The sequence below is a fragment of the Hevea brasiliensis genome, chromosome 6 (genome assembly GCF_030052815.1).
Source record: "Hevea brasiliensis isolate MT/VB/25A 57/8 chromosome 6, ASM3005281v1, whole genome shotgun sequence".
Lineage (NCBI taxonomy): Eukaryota > Viridiplantae > Streptophyta > Magnoliopsida > Malpighiales > Euphorbiaceae > Hevea > Hevea brasiliensis.
The window spans coordinates 8,869,452-8,891,943 of NC_079498.1; the positions used below are offsets into that span (position 1 = coordinate 8,869,452).

At 31.4% G+C, this 22,492-nt stretch overlaps 1 pseudogene; it reads right to left on the reverse strand.

The window, feature by feature from the left end:
- Positions 1 to 12,817: 12,817 nt before the first annotated feature.
- Positions 12,818 to 17,690, reverse strand: LOC110649268 (lysine-specific demethylase JMJ26-like; annotated as a pseudogene).
- Between the last annotated feature and the right edge of the window lie 4,802 nt (positions 17,691 to 22,492).

A 22,492-nucleotide genomic window follows, 5' to 3' on the forward strand; every position in this document is an offset into this window, starting at 1 on the left:
TATGTTTGAATTGGTAGAAACCAAGTGCAATTCGGATTGGTTAGGGTCACTATTCTGGCAGCTTGACTAGGTCTCTTTTAGGGACTAAAACTAAAAACTTACTGACCCAATTGGTGTGAGGTCAATTGGAAATAAAAATAGACACATAATGGCACATTTTTCATTTAGGAACCATGCCCAGAAAATGACATTAGGATAGTGAACAATTAGGTCAAACCCGGGTGTAGTGCACTACCACTCCATAACTTGGGCTATACAGGTACAAATGACCTGATTTTTGTGGCATTGGAAAGGTATGACATGGCACTACAACTTCCATGAAGAACACCAACCCAAATTATGCCCATAACCCAGTCATTTTGCCACTTAAATTTAGTGGTCCAAAACTGCCAAAACTAAATTAGGTGCCTAGAAATTTGGGTTAGACCAATCCGGCTAGCCATGTTCAAATGGCCATATCTTGGGCTAAAAAACTCTAAATAGAGTGATTCAAAAAGTGAATTAAAGATAAGACAATAAGGAACAACTTTTGTGAGGACACTTAGCCAAATTCTCATTGTAACTAGGCTAATGGAACAGTGCAAAACAGGGCACAAAAAAACTGAAAATTTAAAATTGTGTCTAGGAGACCTAAAAAATTAAAGAGGTAACCAAAATCAACAAATTAAGCAACCAAAATGTGGTATGTGGGTGAACTTAAAATTCTCATACCTATTAAGCATATGAAAGTCAACAATTTGACTTGAATAGTATCGTGAATAGTAACCCCGAAATGTAAAATTCAATGAATGTTAAATTAAGCATATTAGAGCTAGACATAAGTAATTGTGAATTTATTATTGAATTTATTATACGTTATGATACTGAAACACTGTAAAATTGTGTGTTTCAGTTGAAAAGAATACCGAAAAAAAACTCGAGACATCGAATCAAGGCTTAGAGGCTACTCGCACAAGGTTTGTGTATAACATAAAATTTTTCTGTAAATTCTCTTGACAATTTATTTTGATGAATAAATTGTGATTTATTTTTATTGCAAATTTGTGAATAAAATGAATATTATGCTTTTGACCTAATTGTTGGAATTTAATTGTATGTGTTTGAATTGTCAATAAATGGTTAGTAAAATGTTAAGATAGTTTTAAACCACAGTGTCATGACCATGTATCTGAATGCCTCACCAGCATGCCTAGTGGGAGGAATTAATTTCAAATTTTGAATTCCCTCTCTGGCTGAAGTATTGAGGTGTGTGCCAGTAGAAGAAGAAATTGAATGGGTACCCATAGATTGAGCTAGCTAGCCTTGAGATTCCTCATAAGCCTTCGGCTATTGAGATGAACATTGTACTGATGGCATGATATAACTGTGTGTTTTTATGAAATCTATTTTGGGACTTCCAAAATGAGACTGTTTTGACTAAAATTATAAATTGTGTTTTGTATTTGTTTTTCATTTTCAGTGCCATATGTGAACAAACGTGAATTGATTTATGCATAAGATTTTATTTTAGTGTGTTGTGCACCATTGAGTCATAGTACTCAGCGATAGCTGTTTGTTGCTGTCGCAGATAGAGAGACTAGTAGAGCAGCGGAGTGAGCTGCTGATGATTTCAGAGCTACTTTTGGACCTTTTGTCGGGTATAATTTTATACCCTAATTGTACATGTTTATTTTGATGTAATTGAATGTATGTATATTTGTAAAGTAGTAATGAGCAGTTGTACAGAAATTATAATAATATTATTTTGGATTTTCTGCTGTAAATTTAAACTGATGTATGTAAATTAATTTTTCTTTAATGGATTATAAATGAATTTATTTAGCATTATTTTTGAAAATAATTGAGTTGAAAATTGACTTGAATTGTGGAGTTTAGAGGAAATTGTACTGATTTGAGTTATAATGGTGGTTGTGAGTTGATGAAGTGTTATATTGGAAGTGTTTTCTACAGGCAAAATTTTCTATTTTCTCAAATACAGCAGGCACTCTGCCGAAATTTTTTCAAAATTTGTAGAAAAATAAAAATGGACAAAAATTTTATCAAATCTTTAAACTTCAAGTAAATGTTTTTAATACCTGCTAGAAAAGCTCACCACTTTCAAAAAGTAAGAAAATTGTTTTAAAATCCCTTGTAGTGTATTTAATGGGTTATCGGTAGATGGAGTTGGTAATTCATTAGGTATACTACGGGATCATGTTATGCCTTACAGAGGGGTAAGGTGTGACATTATCGATGGGCAAAGCCAAATCCTCAGCAATTGGCAAAGCCCCTCTCTACAATGGGTGACAGCCCCACTCCATAGACTGAAAGCCACTCTCCATGGGCAAAGCCACCCTCCGTGGGCGAAGCTACTCTCTTCAATTGGTAAAGTCACTCTCTACGGGTGAAGCCAAATAACTTTTTTACCATTCTCCGATTTATAGTGTTAATTCTCTCAATTTTAATCTGATTAGGAGTCCTACTCAATTTAGGAGTAACACTAACATAAGAGTTCTACTCTATATAGGAAAATGTCTCTTTTCAAATCTTACTAACATTTTGAGTCATAATTCTAACATCTTGGTTGTAAATGTTGGAGATGCCTCATATAAAAAGTTTAAAGGAGATAAAAGATTATCTTCAATTAAATTGAAAAGATGCTGCTAACAACTTCTATCATTTTTTTTTAATTTTAAATTTATAATCTTCAACGAATTATTAGAAGAAATTTCATTATATAAATGGATAAATTTTGACAACTGTCCCTGAACTTATCTAATTGTAACACTAAAGTCCCTAAACTTAAAAATGTAACATAAAACCCCATCAACTTTCAAATTTTGCACAGTAAAATCTCTCTAACCTCAAAATATCAATTTTTCAGTTAGACGCTGACCTGGACAGTTTCAGCATGGAGCTTAGTCAGTATTTCTCTTTTCTCTCTCAAGCCATGTGTAAATTGTATCCTTTTTCTCTCTATAGATAGAATAAATTTTCATGTGAAAAGAGAATAATTTTACACTTTGCATAAGAGAGGAGAGATAAATATTGACTAAGTGTCATGCAGGAGCTACTCACATCAGTTTCTAACTGAAAAATTAGTAATTAAAAGTCAGAGGGATTTTACTGTGCAAAATTTAAAAGTTTAGGGGGTTTTATTTTCCATTTTAAAGTTAAAGGACTGTAGTGTTACAACTATATAAGTTCAAGGACAGTTGTTGAAATTTATCCGATCAGTTTTGTTCTTACCAATTTGACATGTTTTTTCAAAGTTTTTCTGTGAAACAAAGGTAACATCTAATGGCAATAACTTAAATGTCATACGTATCTCCAATAACCTCTTCCATCCAAACTACAACATTACTACTTGAAAATATTTCAAAAAGAATCATTAGAAGAATGTCAGCAGCTAAAAGCCATCCAAACGTGCTGAATTTTGACCTAAAAGTTCTAAGTTGAACTTGAATCACATGGTCGTACTCAATTAATTGATGAAGCTATTGACCCCATGCAATAGAAAATTGTCATTTAGATTGAATATTGCATTAAGTCTTTACTTGATGACGAAACTCGATGTACGCAAAGGCAAAGAAAATTATTATGAATGGAAGGAGAGCTAGTGTCACTGTTGCATATACAAGACCTAATAGAAAATAGAATTGTACATGAGGTTCTCCAGTATTGAAACCAATGCTTATTGGATCCGTTGCCTCTTCCCTATCCTTTTCAGTCTTAACCAGGAAGATCTTCAGGTGGAATATTATTAGTGTTTTCAAAATTAAAACTTCTGCTATTCTAGACCATCCATCAAACATTATGTACGTTAAGAAGGAAGTTGACTTCATTTGAATAGCCACACCAATTGTTTTAGGAATTTGACGACTAAGAATCATCAATGAAAATGATTAGCAACTATACATAGAATATTTAATCTAATAAATTTAAAATGGCTATACCATTATTCAATATGAGCAACTATACATAGAAATAGTGAAAAAAAAATTAATTGCAAGAAAGCCTATACGTTCATGCTTTGATTACCATATATGATTTGTTAAGAGTTAAGCTTCTATAGGGAAATTATTGTATAGGATCGAGTATTTATTACTTTACTAAAAGTTTAAAAATTTGAATTTATGACTTTAATTTTGATTTCAATTTTAAGATCGAGCATTTATCACTGTGTCAAAAATTTAAATGGTTGAAAGAGATAACTTCAACTCTTTACGCAATAATCTAAGCATCATAGATCAAATTTCAAAAATTTAAATGGTTGACGAAGATAACTTCAGCTCCTTACGCAATAATCTAAGTGCCATAGATCAAAAGAACCTAGGTACAATATTGGCCTACTAAGCTATCTCACTTAGTGCTAAAAATTAGAATTTTTTTTCCTTATTTAAGATCGTTCCCACCCTCATTCCATTAACTCATCTTAATTTGTATAAAGAGTTTATGTGTGATTGGATACTGCAGCTTTTTCAAAGCCTCAAGAAAGCAAGAGAGCTGTAGATAATAATTAAGAAGACAGGAAAGAAGGTTCATTATTAGTCTGTTATGTTTTGCTTATTTGTTAAATGATCAATTTTTTTTCCCTCACATTTTTTTTTATCTTTTTGTTTTCTTTGATTTCCTTTTTGGACAGCCATTGGTGAGTGTTTTCATTGTTGGCAATCCTTTCTCTTTCTTTTTTTTTTTTTCCCTTTCTCATAAATCCCATATGTGTATATGTTTGGAATAGTTTTTGGATATATGTTCTCAGATTTATCATTAATTATAGATTTTAAGTGATTAAATCTTCATATTTATTTTTATTGATAGATTTTGAGTTTTTGTGTTGTTTTTTTTTTCTCTTTTAATGGAGTTATTATATGTTGTACGAGGTACATATCTTTTATTCAATAAAAGATCAAAATTTGAAGGTTATTTGATGGGCTCATAAAAAGATTATAGAGTCAAAGGATGGAGCGTGCCCACTTATTGACTAATTTACATACTTTATTAACAATATTGAATATTCTAAATTCTTTATATTATTTTTTAATGAGTTATTAACTTCATCTATATAAAAATATAATAGGTTCGATCTAATTAATGAAATATTTTTTTCATCTTTTTAAAAAAAAACCATTATTAAGATTTTCTATTTTTGCAGTTTCTAATATTAGTGTGTTGATCCTTGCTTAAAATAATATTAGTTGGTTGATCTTTGTAATAATTTATAATAATTAATTATTAAAAAAATCATAAAGTATGAGTTAATTGAAATTTAAATATCATTATTTAAAAATTATTACTGGCATCATAAATAACTAGAAACTTTAATTTATTAAACTTCAAATAATTTTATTCTGTTAATTAAAATTGTTTTAGATCGTGAAGTTGCTAAATTTCATTTTCTATACAATAAACTTTAATTTAATATATGATTTACCTTTGATAATTCATAAATTAATATATACAAATATTTTTAAAAAAGTTAAATTAGGATGAGTTATTTTTTGCTTTTTTCTTTTAGATCTCTTCCTTAAATGGCCACAGGTAAATTTTCCACTTATGGCTATCCATATATCAATTATTTTATTTTATTTTATTTTATTTTATTATTTTTTATTAACTTTTTTCAATAAATTCTCAATTCTATTTATGTATACGAGTTTTTCTGCTCATATTTATATCCATTAAGAACAGATCTAAAGATTTTTCTTTCCAATATTAAAGTCCTATTCTCCCCTTTGTTGGGGCTTTATTCTCTCCTTTTATTTTTTTTTTGCCGTATATAAATAGATTATTTGACAATTTAAATTATAGCTTGGATTGTTAATTTCTTTGATCAAAGACTTTGAATCTTTAATGATCGTTTATTAACAAAGCTTGATAATTCATCTTATTCTTTTATTAATATTCAATGATTTAATCTTTTTCATAGGTCACATAGATAACAAGTTTCAAAAAGGATAATATTATGAAAATTTTTAATTTTTCAAAATTAAAAAATTACTTGGAAGATAAATAATTCTCGATCCAGGACAATGATCTTAAAATTTTTATCAAATAAATAACAATAGAAACATAGAAAAAGAGAAATACGTTGCACCAAAGATGATATCAGGCTGCGTAGTATAATCAGTAATTTTTATAATTCTTTCCTTTCCATAATGTTGGGCCTTAGCCTTAAAATGGCTAATAGTTCAAGTGGGCTTTTGGAGACAGAGAACTGCTGATATTATTGAGCTTCATGATATTGAACTTTAACTTCATTTGTCAAAATAGCTAAAGGCCTGTTTGGCACAGCTGTTGAAACTACTGTTAAGAAAATCACTTTTTTAAATATACTGGTTAAAGAGTATTAAAAAATAATTAAAAAATAAATTTATCAGTTTTAATCATAAGAACACTAAAATAACAAAACAGATTTTTCCAAACTATTTTTCTCAACAGCGTCTAAAATGGTGCTTTTATTCAGAAAAAACAGTTTTAGACTCTGAAACTCAATGCCAAAAAGGGCTTAAATCGTTTGAAGTTTTGCTAGGCTCTATTTTTATGGCCTTGCATCTTTTAGTTTCCCAAAACTATGCCAAGAGCATATCATCAAATTCAGATTTGAGAAAGAAATGAAAGGAATTAGAGATAATCCTGCACCTGCTATGCCAATCATCTCTTCAGTAGCTGAAGAAAGATCCACTGCATCCATTTATAATATTCTGGTTCAGTAGTCGAAATTTCTTGATCCCAGTAACAGAAAGTTGGTGCATTCATTTTGAACGCGTGTAATAGAAAGAGGTGAAGAAGAGTTTGTGGGAAGAAATCCCTATTGGTGATAATGTTTGGCTCTGGCTATTGTTCTTGTTGTCGTCATCCATTTTCTTGATAGGCTTTAACATGTATGATGAAGAGTGGAGACTAATGATCAACATTAGGGATCCAATATTTAAATTATTAAAATTTCAAATAAAATTGGCTTGTTAGTTCCATTTTTTTTTTTATAATTATTCCTAAATCAATATGGTAATCCTTTTATTATATGCCATCTAACATCATTATAACAACTCTCATCCTAAGACAGTTTACTATAATACTATTTTATAAGACAATTTACTATAATACTATTTTATTGTAGAATAAGCACTTATATTAGAAAGGTTATCTAGAATTCATATTACTATTTGAAATATTAATAAAATATTAGTTAAATATGTTAATCAAATTTTATTTGGAAATTAAATTTAATATTTTTAATTATTAAGTTTTAAAGTAATTAAATAATGGTTTCAAATTACTTTTCTTATCATAATTAAATAGGTTTTTTTAAAATAAAATTTAATTACATTTAATTTATCATATCAGTAAATACTAATGAATAATTGAATATCTGTATTATCTTATGTTAATGAGACTTTCATCAAATGATTAAATAAAAATCAAGAGGTCATCTTCTATATCCCACTCTTATTTGTTCTTAATAGATTATTATTTTAGCTATTGTCTTGAATTGAAAAACTTGATTATGCTAACAGAGTATTTAAGTTGATTATTTGGCCATTTGACGAAATACTCTTCATTTGGTGGTAATCTATCATAGTTCAACTCCATAGTTTTTCTAAGAGCCCAATTTGAAAACCATTAAATTATAATATTTCATGAAGAGAAAATATATACTTCCTGTCATTGCACTCCTGTTTAAATAACAAAGCGTAACACCAAAATTTCATGATAAAAAAGAAAAAATAGACTAAAGACAAATATAAATTTATTTTGAAATGATAAAGATCTGGAGATTGTTGACAGAAATAAAAAATAAATATAAAAAAATACAAAAAAGAAAAGGTGAGGGGCAACTATCGGTTAAAATATTCATCGGTGGCTACCTCAAATAGCTTGCAAGGGAAAGAAGAAGAGAGAGAAAGGAGAGAATTTATAGAGGCAGTTAGAGTTAAATTTCATTCTTTACATTTTTTTAAAAATTTTGATTTTGATTTAATTATAATTTGTTTGTTCCAACTTTCAAGTTAAAAGCTACTTAGACTTTGTTTAGATGAGGATGAAGAATAGGTAAATAAAGGTAAGAAATGATAAATTAATGTAGGGTTAGAGTAAACAAAGGTAAATCATACCCTCCCTTATCCTTCAAATCTTAATTTTTATTAAAGAGTGGATATGAGAGCTATGACTATTTTATTTATTGCACTCTTAAATTTACAATTTCTTCACATCTTTCCAAATATAAAAAATATACATTACTTTTCTGTACCTTTTCATTAATTCCCTTCTTTACGAATATGAAAATTATTTTATTATAATCTTTTTTACTCTTCCACTCCTTCCCCTTTCATTAATTACCCTTTTCTCACCCCATTAAAACATAGCCTTCTAAGAAGCCCACCAACTTAATTATTTTACAATTATACTCAAAGGACTAATCATGTCATTTTATAAAGACTTAGTTGATGTATTTTGGACTATAAAAGGGGATGTGTGGCTTCCAAAAGAAAAGAATTGAGAAAACAATAGGTCTCCCTTCTTCCAAAAGTGAAGGTCATGAGTTGTGAGGTTCCTCTTGTTGAATGAATGAATGGGAAGGGAGAGGGAGATATACCATACCAATTGCCAAGGTTACAAGTAGCAAAGGTAAAGTTCAATTCTCTTATAGATAATTTTCATTTTTTTTTTTAGTGGAAATTGTGTTTGTCAAAACTAAATTAAATGAGCCCCTATGTTTTTTTTGCTAATCAAATTGTGTTTGAATAGGAGAATCAAGAAGATTATAAAAGAAAAATTATAAAGTTAAAATTTTAAAAGATTTTATTATTATTAACTATGAAATTAAATGAGCATTTCATCTACAGAGCATAGAAAACTCAAAATAGAAAAATTTAGATAAATAATTGACAATATAAAAGTTGACTTTCTTTTTATAAAAAGGATGTCTCTTATCCAGGTTTTATTAGGTGCTCTAGGAGCATATGTTCCTTTTCTCACTATGAGATGAGACCCATATCCTATGATCCATGAGATAACTAAATTCTTGTGATTATATGATACACTAAAAACTAGTGCATCAAGAGCACCTTATAATTTTTCGTCTCCTATCATCCCATGTCATGTATATTTTGGCTTTATTTCTTTTCAATGGTTTACCTGTCATTGTTAGTGAAGTTAGTTAGTGTTACACTATATTTGGATGAAGTTTTTGAAAATATGATATAGTGTTTTAAAATAATATAAATATTTAAGAGTAAGTATTTTTTTAAGGAATATAAATTTTTTTGAGATTTTAAAACTTTCAAAAACTCTAATTTTTTCATTCCACTAATTTAGTAGATCGGAAAGTTTTTAAAAGTTTATCTTTCATTACATTTTTCATACTATTAGTATTGGTTTGTTATGTTAAAATATTTTCTTAAATACATTTTTAAATGGTATTTAAAATTAATTTAAAATTAAATTTGATATATTTTAATCACAAAAATTCTAGCTCCCTGTTGCATGGAATCTTGAATTTTATAAACATTCAATGTAATTTTTTTTTTGGTCAATTCTCATGTTGGGGATGAAGAGAATTCATTTTTTTTAACTTATAAAAAAATTATTTTTAAATAAATAAAAATTAAGTATGATTGCATGAAAATTTATTTTTTTTAAATGATTTATTCCAAATTAAACTTAAAACAATTGGATAATTTTTTAAATTTCTTTTCTCCATGGGATTTAAATTTTTTTTAAACGTCTTTTGTAGACATCATATTTTATCCGGGTCAATAAAAATTTTTTTAATACACGATATTTCTGGACCTATAAGAACTTTTTGAAATAATAATAATAATAATAATAATAATAATAATAATAATAATAATAATAATAATAAAATTAATTAAAAATATTTATGCATAAACACAAGTTTAATTGAGTTGCTATTTTTACTCTTACTTTAATTCTAATTTAATTTTCAATTTTAATTTTGATTTCAATTTTAATTTTCTAACTTATTTAAGTTTGTTATTTTAATTAGGTTCCACTTTCTTGTTAACTATAATTTGTAATTTAATTTTAGTTTCTTAAAATAAAATGAAAATTTTTTATGATCAATTTTATGAAGATTTAATTTCATCTAATTTGAAAATTTTGAAGAAAAAAAAATAAAAGTGTTACTTTTAGTCCACACCCTTGATTATCGTTATATCTTTTTTTCTTAACAATTACATTTAGGAGAATAAAACAAAATGGTACAAATCTCATCCATTAAAATTTATTAGGGTTTATTTTTTAACCATTAGATTGAAATTAGTTAAATTAACTTATACCCTTTAATTTTGACCATTCATCTTTTTTTAGGACAAATTTTCCACAATTGAATCAAAATTGGCTAAAGAAATAAAAACAAAGTAATGTATACTTTAATCTTAGCCCTTACTTTTTATAAGGACAATTTTAGATCATTTGATTAAAAAGAAATAAAATAAAATTTGTACTTTTCAATCGTAGCCTTTAATTTTTATCTATTTTATTTTTGACCCTTATATTAAAAGTAATAAAAATAAATTTTAGTACCATTAAATCTTAGACCTGAATTTTTTTTAGAGATTTAATTTCTACCATTAGATACTAAATTAATTAAAGTAAAATAAAGACAAAATTAGTATTTTTTTGACCTTTACCATTAATTTAATTTGTAAGGAAGAATTCTTGACCCTTGGATCAAAAGAAATAGAAACAAAATAGTCATAATTTAATTTAAATCTCTGATCTTTTATCTCTTTAATTTTTGACCTTTAGATTTAGGATTAAGAAAATAATGATAACAAAAAAAATAAATAAAAATGAAATTTAATACATTTTAGATCCACACCCTTAATTTTAGGGTTTTATTTTCCTATAAATACCACACTTAATTGTTCATTGAAGTGGGGAACCTTCATTTTTTTTAGGAGAAAAGCTCATTTAAAAGTTTTCCAAAACTCCATCTATCTCAAGAACAGACCCACCTACAAAGGAGACCCTTTTTCTCTTTGGAAGAACCAATCTTCCCTCTATGCCCAATTCCATAACCTTCATTGAATCATCCTTCCTTCCTCATTGCAAACCTACCCTTTCCATGCTGTATTTGATTTTGCTCATCACGAGGCCACGCAATCTCTATTTGACGAAGCTCGCCTTACCATACCTATGCGCAGAACATACCCAAATTCAAGACTAGACCTGTCATTGCCCCATTTTACGAAGTAGCACCAGTGCCTCCATCAAACTCTTTCTGAATTGCATCTCAAGATACCACTTCGGATCAAGTTCCGTTTGCATCGAATATCCAATCTCTCGCTCTCAAAGGACACTAGTCTCCATTGTTCATAACAGCTTTTCCTTCATTCCAAGTTGTCCTTTGTACTGTGGGTAAAGCCTAAACCATAATATATTATCTGCTAAGTTTTTGATTTTAAGCCAATGTTCTTATTTGAATATTGATTCATATTTAACAATGCCTTGCAATGCCTTAATCCTGACTTTTTAATTAATTTTTGGAATAAATTGCGGCATTATTCTGTTTAATATTGCTTTTCTGCAAATTTTTTTTTACACTAACTTTGATTTTGGTAAAGTTGTCTACTTGATTTTGAGTTGTGATATGGCCTTCTATTCAACCTTTCATTAAATTTAATAATGTTGCAACAGTCTATATTTTAGGTCATTGAAGTAAATAAACCTTACTTGATTCAATTAATATCGTGTAATGATGATTCTCTTATTTTCTTATTAAAACATGTATAGGAGGTGATGTGAGCATTATTATGATTTGAATGAAATATATATTCATGGTTGAACCAAACAAGAAAGCAACCTGGTGTAACTCGGTTGACTAGGTGGTTGAACCCGTGTTACCCAATTGACTTAATTAGCTAAATTATTCAATAAAATTGTATTTTTAGTGTTAGCATAGAGAATTAAACTCCAAATCTCATAAAAAAAAATCTTTAAAATAAAAATCAATTGACCTAACTTGATAGTTATTTTTTTTTATTTTAAGATATTTATTTTTTAACATATACTTAATATTTCATAAATTTTAAAAAGAAAGTTACACATTATATTACTTAATACTTTTATATAAAATTTAAAACTACTATTAAAATTTATTAAATATAACTTAATAAATGTTAAAGTTTTATTTTAAATAATAAAAAATTTAATTAATTTTATTTATTTTAGATGTTATATTTAATTAATTTATATATATTTAATTAATTTTTAATGACCTATTTGTTGAATTATTAACTCACTGATTGAACCAGTAATCTATTCACCCAGTCTTTTCACTGGATCAACCTTTGAACCGAATTTAATAACACTTGTTAAGACAAAGGTAATCGATTAGGATATACTAATTGATTTTTGACTTTGCTTTATTTTACTTCTTTTTTCATTTTATAATGCCAATAGTATATCTACACTTATTATTATTCTTAAGAGATAAAAATATTTTTAAGAGATAAAATAAAATTAAGTTATTAAAATAAAGTTTCTTTAAAATAAAATTTTTATATATTTATAATTTTTATTATTTGAAAGAAAGTGAAGGTTTTAAAACTATTTATAAGTTTTGAAAATAAAATCTTCATTAATGTGGTACATTGAAATTCTTGATCATGTATAGTTTGTAATTATCTTTGTAAACGCCGAAAAACATATATAACAAAATTCAGTAAAACTAAGTGCGAATCCAAATAATAAATTCATAATAATATTGATTACAATAAAAGTAGTAAGATAATAATGCCGTCGGAATATTAGAATGAAATTTTCTAAATTATCCCACCAAGAAACTCTCTTTAAACAAAGCAAAAGCTCATATAATAATTCCCAATGTATCATTTATATGCCAAACTAAATAAGAAAGGGAAAAAAATCGTCTGTGTTAAACATTAAATTGATGATTTACATCCTTCAAAAAAACTTTAATTAATGTAACAACAATGTTAAAAAATTGGAAAAAAAAGGGAACAATTAACTTTGGCTTCTTTGTTCTTCAGTTGCCACTTTGTGTAGAACTCAATGCTGTCATTGTATCAGTTCTTCTAAATCTTTAATTGCTTCTGCAATTGCATAGATTATCATCTTCTTGATCTGTACTACAAAAAATTGTAGGAAAACAACCTTTAGGCTCAAAAATGGCATTACCAGCGTTCTCTTGATTCTAAATAAATGATAGCAGAAAGGTGTTACCTCAAGTTTGTCTTCTCTAGCCCTGTGGTTCTTTGGAAGTTGTCTGAACTCTTTGGTTAAGCGAAGGAACTCCTGGACATTTTCAGGAGAGACAAAATCTACGGCAACTTTTGTACATGACTGTTTAGATGGAGGAAAAAGATATTAAATATAATATGCATCTACATATGAAAGCACTATTTCATGAAACATTAGAGGAGGATTTAAAAGAAAAATATGCAAGTCTCAATATTTACCTTGAGATTCCTAACTTGGTGTGGGCAACCAGCCGGAATAAATACGGCTTCTCCAACTCTTTGTTCAAATGTCCAAGGTTCAATACCTAGAAGTGTAAAACAATTCGAGTGTCACAATAATTTTAGAAAGAGAGAAATAGAGAGAGAGAGATTCAGCTTTCTTAATATACTAACCAAATTCCTCCTTCAACTTCTTTTTATGCTCTGAAGTTAAGTAGAAACACTGGTCATGAATTGGATGGACGACCTGCTTATAACAGGTTAGTAAATAGTGAATCATAATTGACTAGTCTGAAAAATAAGTAGTCAGTATAAATTACCTGTTTTACTGGGGAGCAGTAAGTGTGCCTAAATTCCATGGAGTGCTTTCTTAAATATTCTTCTAACTTGGAGACATCCTCCCTTCTAAAAATGTCCCACAATGCACCACACATATTATCTGTTTCACCTTCCCTGGGCAAACCAGGGAGTGTAGCGCCTCTTGGCTGATTATGGGAAAGCTCAAGTTGTTCACTGATTTGGGAGGGGTGCTTCTCTGTCTCAATAATCTTTGATACACCCATCTCTTTCCAGCTACCGCTGCAGTCACTAAGTTGTTCAATGGAATGATGGTCTAGTTTGTCTTGCTCCAAACATTCTTTCTCATCCTGCGCCAAATGTTTCCTTTTGAGCTGTTGAATAGCAGTCTGTTGTTCTTCACTTAAAGCTACCTCCGCAGTATGTGTCAAAATATTCACCTACATTATTGGACAAATTTAAGATCAGTATGAGCTCCCTAACCAACAGTTGGTAAACCACGGGGGGAAAAGGGGCAGCTATTTTCTTGTCTTTAAAAGGGGGTGGGTTGGGGTGTTGGGGTTTGGGTTTGGTGGGGTGGTTGTGTGGAAGGGGGGTGGTGGGGCGGGAGCGGTGGTGGTGGTGTTGGTGGGGGAGAGAATGTAGAAGATTTGAAAACCCATTACTTATATAAGCATTTGCTGAAAATGGAAGAGCCCATATGAAACTCATTCTTGACATAAACGTTTAAGTCAAATTTAAAGAGTTTGTGGAAAGAGTAGAAAAAAATAGGACTCTTAAGCAACTTATGCTAGAATACAAGGTGCAAGGCGTAGTAATAACATGGTGGATATTTTAGGCATACCGCATCTGACATATCACAATGAAGTTTGGTTACAGAGTCCTCTCTGCCGAGCTCTTCTGTTGTACCATATGCGATGTAAGTTTTCGGACCCATGTCTGGTTTGAGCAAATCTGGTGGAAATTTCACAGCAAGGTTAAGGATACCAGCCTTGGGATCACTATATTCTTGAAATGGCAATGCACTGATAAACTCATCACAATGGCGCGGCAGAAGGTCTTCAAACTTATCAGATGGGGGCCAATCCTTCATCTTCAGCATCTCAGGCCAAAAGTTTTCATATCTTCTTCCTTCTGTATAGCCCTTGAAAAATTGACAGGTACTAATTTCCACCTGAATATTTTAAAAATCAGCACTCGTGAGTAAAACTACAAAGAAGATACATCAGCATAGGATAGATTAATGTAACTCATAAAAGGAAAATAGAATATATTTTTGATCACATGCATGATACAATATTTTTGGGATGAAAAAAGAATTCCAGGTAGGATAATGGCGCCAAACCTCACAAGAAGCCAGGCAATCAATGGCCTTCACTTCAGACATATTAGCTCTTGTCTCTGGGTCCACATTTTCGCATAATGCACGCCACATTACCATTGGTTCCCAGCTCAAATGAGTTGTTACCTCAAGGGCATCGCGAACTATAACAGGTTCACCTTTAACCCAATGCTTTTGAAAGTGAAAAAGCTCTTCAACCTCTTGAATGTCATTCATAGCAGGGCAATACAAGTAATTGTCCTTGGATCCTTCTCTAGAAGCTGGGCTCCGCAGCATCTCTCTTCCTGCTTCAGAATTGTTGCACATCGAATCTGCCCTTTCCGTGTCAAAACCTACCAAATCTCGCGCCTTCTTTTTCTACTCTGAAATGCATCCCATTGGAAGGATACACTTTAGCTCCAGTACACAATCACCACAACCACCCATTTCTTTTGGGGCACAAGAAATACTTCCATCATCATTGGCATTCCACAGCACAACCGTTGGTTCACCTTGATCCTCAGCATTTTCAAAATCAAAAGGCAGTGGATCTCCACCATGCATGTAATCAGAGCCTCGGTCTACGTATTGAAAATTCATTTCAGCACGACTTGACAAGCTTCCTTCACGTATTTCGTGACAACAACTGAGACACAGTTCATAAGCACATTTTGGGCAGCTGCGGTGGAGGTCAACAATAGAAGTCGCACAATGGTTGCTGCACCAAGACCCAAAAAAATTCAATAAATAAGCTTTAAGTTCAAACAATAAAATCACATAGTTTCCACCCTTCAGCACAATAAGAGATTCTTACCAATAGACACGTTCATCATTATTACAGAAGTTCTCTGCTATCTCAGGGGAGGAACCTGATTACAAGAACAATTAATAATTTATTCTCAGGAAATGAATTTAAACATAAAAACTCATACCTGAAGCTAAAAAGAAAACGAGGATGTACCTTGAATGCTAGCCTAAATTTGCATCTCTTGAGTTTGTTCTTCAGATTTGTTCCAGAAAGGGAAGCAGAGACTTTATCAAATATTTTAGATGCTGAATCTTTTCACTGTCGGTGATGTCCCTTTTTGATGTCTGGACGTGATCAATATTATGAGCTAGTTAGAAGAAATGCTTGCATTCAGAATTTCAGTTCTGTAACATGGTGCTCCAACTGCCAATGTAATATAAGATGCTTATTTGTCAACTTACAAGTTTAAAAAGCCAACTCTAAATTTCAAAAAACTAGCCTAATGGAGCTTTTGCTTCTTTATTAATGTCCTCACAATCAATAGGATAGAAGAGGGACAGAATAAAAACAAACCTTAATCAAACCACTGGAGTGCAAACACGCATTGCAGTTGCAATTTCTACGACAATAAGGACATTGTTCTGCAATTTCTTCTTCTGTCATCTGTGGATACCTACATACATCACAGCAGAAAATGCATATGCCAAGTAAGCTTCTAAGCTTGTTATACTAAAACAATGTCAAATAGTGTAGCCAAAAAATTTACCATTGTTTGATACATTGGACACAATATATTTTGCTTTTACACTTCTTGCAAGGGACAACAATTTTTCTTTCGTTTTTCATGCACTGATGACACTTTGGGCGTGCTTCTATTTTGTCCTGCTTGAAGCAAGAAAAACTGACAACTTTAGTTACCAGAGGAAACAAAGAAAGAAACTATTGTATAATTCCACTATAGCAGATAAAAAAAAAAAGACCAGAGGTAAATAACCTTCAAATTTCTCATTGTACGTGTCCTGCTGCTACTGCCATTACTCTTCATATCTGAAGCTGACGAGGGAGAAGAAGATGAAGTACCTAAAGAAGCATTTGCAAAATCTCCATTTTCTAGCCTTGTATACATGTGATTTCTTTTGACTGCCTCACTATCTGAAGTTCTAGCTCTTTTGCGCGCTCTTATATTCATAATACACGCTTGCTCTAAAACTTCATCTTCTGAATCACCCTCCAAGTCTACAACTACAAAACTACTTCTCTTATTCAGCCGCTTCTTTGGAATTCCATTGCCTTTCGAGAATTCAAAAGCAGGAGTCAGTTTCACTTTCTTGGATGAATTTTTTGTTCTTGTTGGGAGTGACCACTCATCATCATCATCGTCCCCTTCCCGTTTCCATATCTTGCCATTAACTCTATTCTTAAGGGTTTTGTGAACTTGTCTCTTCGATGCAAGCCAAGAAACATTCGAGATTCTTCTCATCTTCTGCACATTATGATCACCATCACTTCTGTGCCGGTCTTGCTTAGAATAAGAAAGAACCAGAGATAAATACCGAAAAAAAAATAGAATAAAAAATTCATATTGCTTGATTGTTCTTCCACCATGAACTACGATTTATAGGGAAACAGAAATTCAATAAGCAATTAACAGATTAAACGCCAATGAATTACGCATTAAAAACAATAACCATATAGTCGAAGACCATGACCAAAAGAGCTGCGGTTGAATGATAAACTCAGGTGAAGTCAGCTAAAACAAACAAAAATCATCCCCATTGACAAAGAAATAATCAAGACAAACAGAATACATATAAAGCAAATCCAGAGACTTACAAAGCTATCAAATACAAATTATAATTTGAAAAACATACAAATTCAAAAGAAACAGAGAAACCCAAAAACGAACCTGTGAGCTAATCAGGGAAAAAAAAATCTCTATAGAAAATTTAGATTGAAGAAGCGAACGATGATAAATGAAATCGAAGAAGAGTAATTATGTAGTGGAGAGAAAAGTGCCTTGTGCGTGAAGACATACAAATGGCATGGGAATTTCCCGTTATAGACCTGAACCGACCTCAACTCCTTTTGATGATGTTATCCCACTCTCTTTTGGAAACCGTGTGATGCAATCTTTTTCTCGGTTCCTTTGATTTCAAGAATTAAATTGGAGTGAGCATTCGGTTCAAATCAAATCGAATCAAACCGAACACAATCAAATCATAAAAATCAAATTATATAGTTTAGAAATCGAACCGAACTGGATGAAAAATCAAATCGAACCGCTCTATTTTGGTTCTGTTCGGTTCAAACCGATCAATTTTATTTTTGATTAATTTTTTAATTTAGACTTGATTTTCAAGTTATTTTATCTGATTTTGACCTTGGTTTGAACCTAATAACCATTAATCAATGAAATTAAACAATATATATATATATATATATATATATATATATATATATATATATATATATATAATTACATATAATTCATAAATTTTCTATAAAAATAAATTAATTCAAAAATCAATAAAACTATTCGGTTCGGTTTAATCGATTTTTTTTCTCTTTAAAACTGTTATGGAAAGTCAATCACTATATTATTTCTCTGTATATTCTGTATTCTGTATTCCTATTTAGGATTTCTTATTTGTGATTTTTTCCTAATTAGTAGAACACAATTATAGGAATCAATTGTATATATATACCCATGTACAGATTAATTGATATCAATGAGAATCATCTCTTTCTACATGGTATCAGAGCAGGTCATCAATCTAGGGTGACTATTTGTTCTCACTACCCAGCTCAGGAGAGACCTTAGCCACCGACTGGCCGTTTGACCGGTCGTTTCAACCCCATCATTCCACCACTGTGTGCTGTTACGTGATCCAGTATACCATTAAAGGACTTCTGAGGTTTGGTTCTTAGATCCTATTTTGGTATTTGCTTGATTTGTTATTTTGGGTTATTTTGCTGCTATAAGCACTTTGGATTAGCGTTTCGGTTAGTTTTCTTTGTCTCAACAAATGGCAGACAATAAGAATGTTATTTCTGATGTGATTCCGGTGATGACTAAGATCACGGAACACAAACTTAATGGTTCGAATTACAGGTGGAGTAAGGCATTAGGGTCTATTTGCGTAGCATTGATAAGGATGATCACCTTACTAAAGATCCACCCACTGATAATACACGACAAACTTGGCTAAGGGAGGATGCTCGGTTGTTTTTGCAGCTTCGGAACTCGATTCATAGTGAGGTAATTAGTTTAATTAATCACTGTGAATTTGTTAAGGAATTGATGGATTACTTAGATTTTTACGTGATTCAGTAAAGGGAATATCTCCGTATTTATGATGTTTGTAAGGCATTCTACCGTCTTTGAGAAAGAGGATAAGTCTCTCACGGCTTATTTTATGGATTTTAAATGGGTATATGAGGAACTTAATGTATTGTTGCCTTTTAGTCACGATGTAAAAGTTCATGAGCCCAACGGAGCAACTAGTTATGAGTTTTCTTGCGAGCCTTCCTTCAGAGTATGAGATTGCTAAATCTCGATTCTCTCGATTCTGAGATTTCCTCTTTGCATGAAACGTTCACACGGGTCCTTCGTACAGAGAGTACTCAATCTTCACAGCCTGCCAGTAGTGCTCTTATTAGCCGTAATCCAAATGGACAACAGGGTAATAGAAGAGGAAGTAGAGGAGGAATTACAGAAGTAATGTCAGTAATGGAGAGGCTAGTTCTAATCAGGACTCAAGAGGAGTCATTTGTTATTATTGCCATGAGCCTGGCCATACAAAATATAATTGTCCGCAACTTCAGAGGAAAAATCAGCGATCACAGATGGCAAATATGGCAGCAGAGAATTCTACAGTATCCTCCTCTGAGAAAACTATTTTAGTATCTGCAGAGGATTTTGCACAATTTTCCCAGTATCAGGCATCTCTAAAGCCTACCAGTTCCCCTGTCACTGCGATCGCTGAGTCAGGTAAATCCACTACATGCCTTGTGTCTTCTTCATCCAAATGGGTTATTGATTAGTGCGGCGAGATCACATGACAGTAATTCTAGTCTTCTATCCGCTTTTAGTCTAATCTCACTTCCTCTCTTACTTTATTGATGGTTCTACTTAGTGTGTCATGGGTTAGGCTGAACGACTTCGTCAATTTCTTTGTCTTCTGTTTTGTGTCTACCAAAATTCTCTTTTAATCTACTTTCTGTTAGTAAACTTACTCGTACCTTAAATTGTTCTGTTTCCTTTTTTCCTGACCAGTGTTTATTTCAGGATCTTACGACGAAGCAGATTATTGGTAGAGGACGCGAGTCAGGTGGTCTCTACATTCTGGAAAATCATGTACCGCGGTCGCTTGTTTGCTCCAGTACCTTAACACCTCTTGAAACTCATTGTAGATTGGGTCATCCTTCTTTGTCTACCATGAAGAAGCTGTGTCCTCAATTTCAGTCTTTATCAGTACTAGAATGTGAGTCGTGTCAGTTTGCAAAACATCATCGTTTGCCTTCTGTGTCTAGAGTCAATAAACGGGCTTCATCCCTTTTTGAGTTAGTTCATTCTGATGTTTGGGGTCCTTGTTCTATTACATCTAAAACTGGATTTCGTTATTTTGTTACTTTTGTTGATGATTACTCTCGTGTTACCTGGTTATATTTAATGAAGAATCGTTCTGAGTTGTTTTCTATCTTTTGTGCCTTTTGTAATGAAATCAAAACTCAATTTAATATTTCTGTGCGCATATTAAGAAGTGATAATGCCAAAGAATATTTTTCAGCACAATTTCAGTCTTATATGACACAAAATGGCATTCTTCATCAGTCTTCCTGTGCGGATACCCCATCCCAAAATGGTGTGGCCGAAAGAAAAAATCGTCATCTTCTTGAGGTAACTCGTGCTCTTCTTTTTCAGATGAAAGTACCTAAACACTTTTGGGCTGATGCAGTTTCTACGGCATGTTTTTTGATCAATCGTATGCCGTCTTCTGTCCTTAATGGGGATATTCCTTATACTACTTTGTTTCCTACAAAATCTTTATTCCCTATTGAACCCCATATTTTTGGTTGTACCTGTTTTGTGCGTGATGTTCGTCCACAGGTTACTAAATTGGATCCAAAATCTCTCAAATGTGTCTTCCTTGGGTACTCCCGGCTCCAAAAAGGGTATCGTTGTTTCTCTCCTACTCTTAATCGTTATCTTGTTTCTGCAGATGTCACATTTTTTGAGTCCACTCCATTTTTTCCTCCATCATCTATGTATGAGTGTAACACCCCTAAGTTCGGTAGTGCGTTCTGCTGTTCCGGTGACCAGTGTTGTCCGGACAGCTAGGATGCCTAGAACCGTACTTCGATATGAGTGAGGAGACATAAAATAATGAAATACAAGAAAAGAAAGTACAAGAAAAACAAAGGAAAAATGATAGCAAAGAAATGTAATCAAGTTAAGCAGTAGGAAACCTAACGATGGGTGATCGCCTTTGGAAGTCACGGCGTGGACCGTTGGTCGCCTGATCATGGAACCACGGAAAACATTTTAGGACTAAAATATAACCTTATTGAAGAAAAAAGATCATTAGAAATATCAAAGAAAAATTAAATAATTAGAACAAAGAAAATTGAGAAATCGAAAAATAGACAAAATACGATTATTCAGAAAAATCGAATGCAACCCGAACAGGGGCATTATGGTCATTTGACATCCCGAAGTGTCTTTTGACCTAAATGTCCATTAAAAATAAATAGTGTTACACTTAGAAAATGAAATGAAAAATTAATTTAGTGGTACCTAATACAAATAGCTAAAATCATGGGTTAATGTGGAATAAATGCACATTTGGCTTATTATATGATATAATTTTTTTTAGTGGACCACTAAGAACATTAAATGGATTAAATATACTCATAAGTGGGCAGATTTCTCCCACTCAAACCTCATCTTCCTCACTTAGCTCAACCATGCCGTGAATGAAGATTAAAGAATCCACCATTGATGTTTTGCATGAGCTCACTTAACCTCCCCATTTTCAACTCCAATCCTTTAAGTTCCTTCAAAAAAAATGGTCTACACATCACAAGGAAGATATTGATACCAAATTTGAGAAGTTTGGTGAAGGTTTAGCAGGTTACAAACAAAGGTAAGTTTACATTTTTGAGAATTTCCTTGTTAAACTTTATGTTTATGTTATGGGTGTTAGTTTTGTGAAGGAAATTTTGAAGTTTAAATAGTTATTGAGATAGCCATTTTTGGACAGCCATGGGGTCACACATTTGATGATTTATTATGCATATAATTGATGAGAAATAATGTTGATCATGGTGATTTAGTAACCTAGTGAATTATTTCATGTTTATATGGTGATTTATGCACTTGGATGGGAATTGGTAAGTTGGACGGCACTTTGATGTTGAAGAAGGTTTGCGGCAGCTTGGGAACACTTGAGTAAATGTATATATTGAAGGAAGTGTAGGCAGAATATTGACCTAGAAGGATTGATGATATGTATGTAGATTGATATTGTAAAGTGTATGTAAAATTTGTAATGGTTAGGTGTGTATGTAATGGTACTTAGAAATTGTAAATGTGAATTATATTTGGTGTGTTGAGGGTAATGGTAATCTGCCCAAAGTCATGTTAATGTAATGTAGAAAATGCTTTTGGTAATGTACCAAAACAGATTGGTAGGTAAG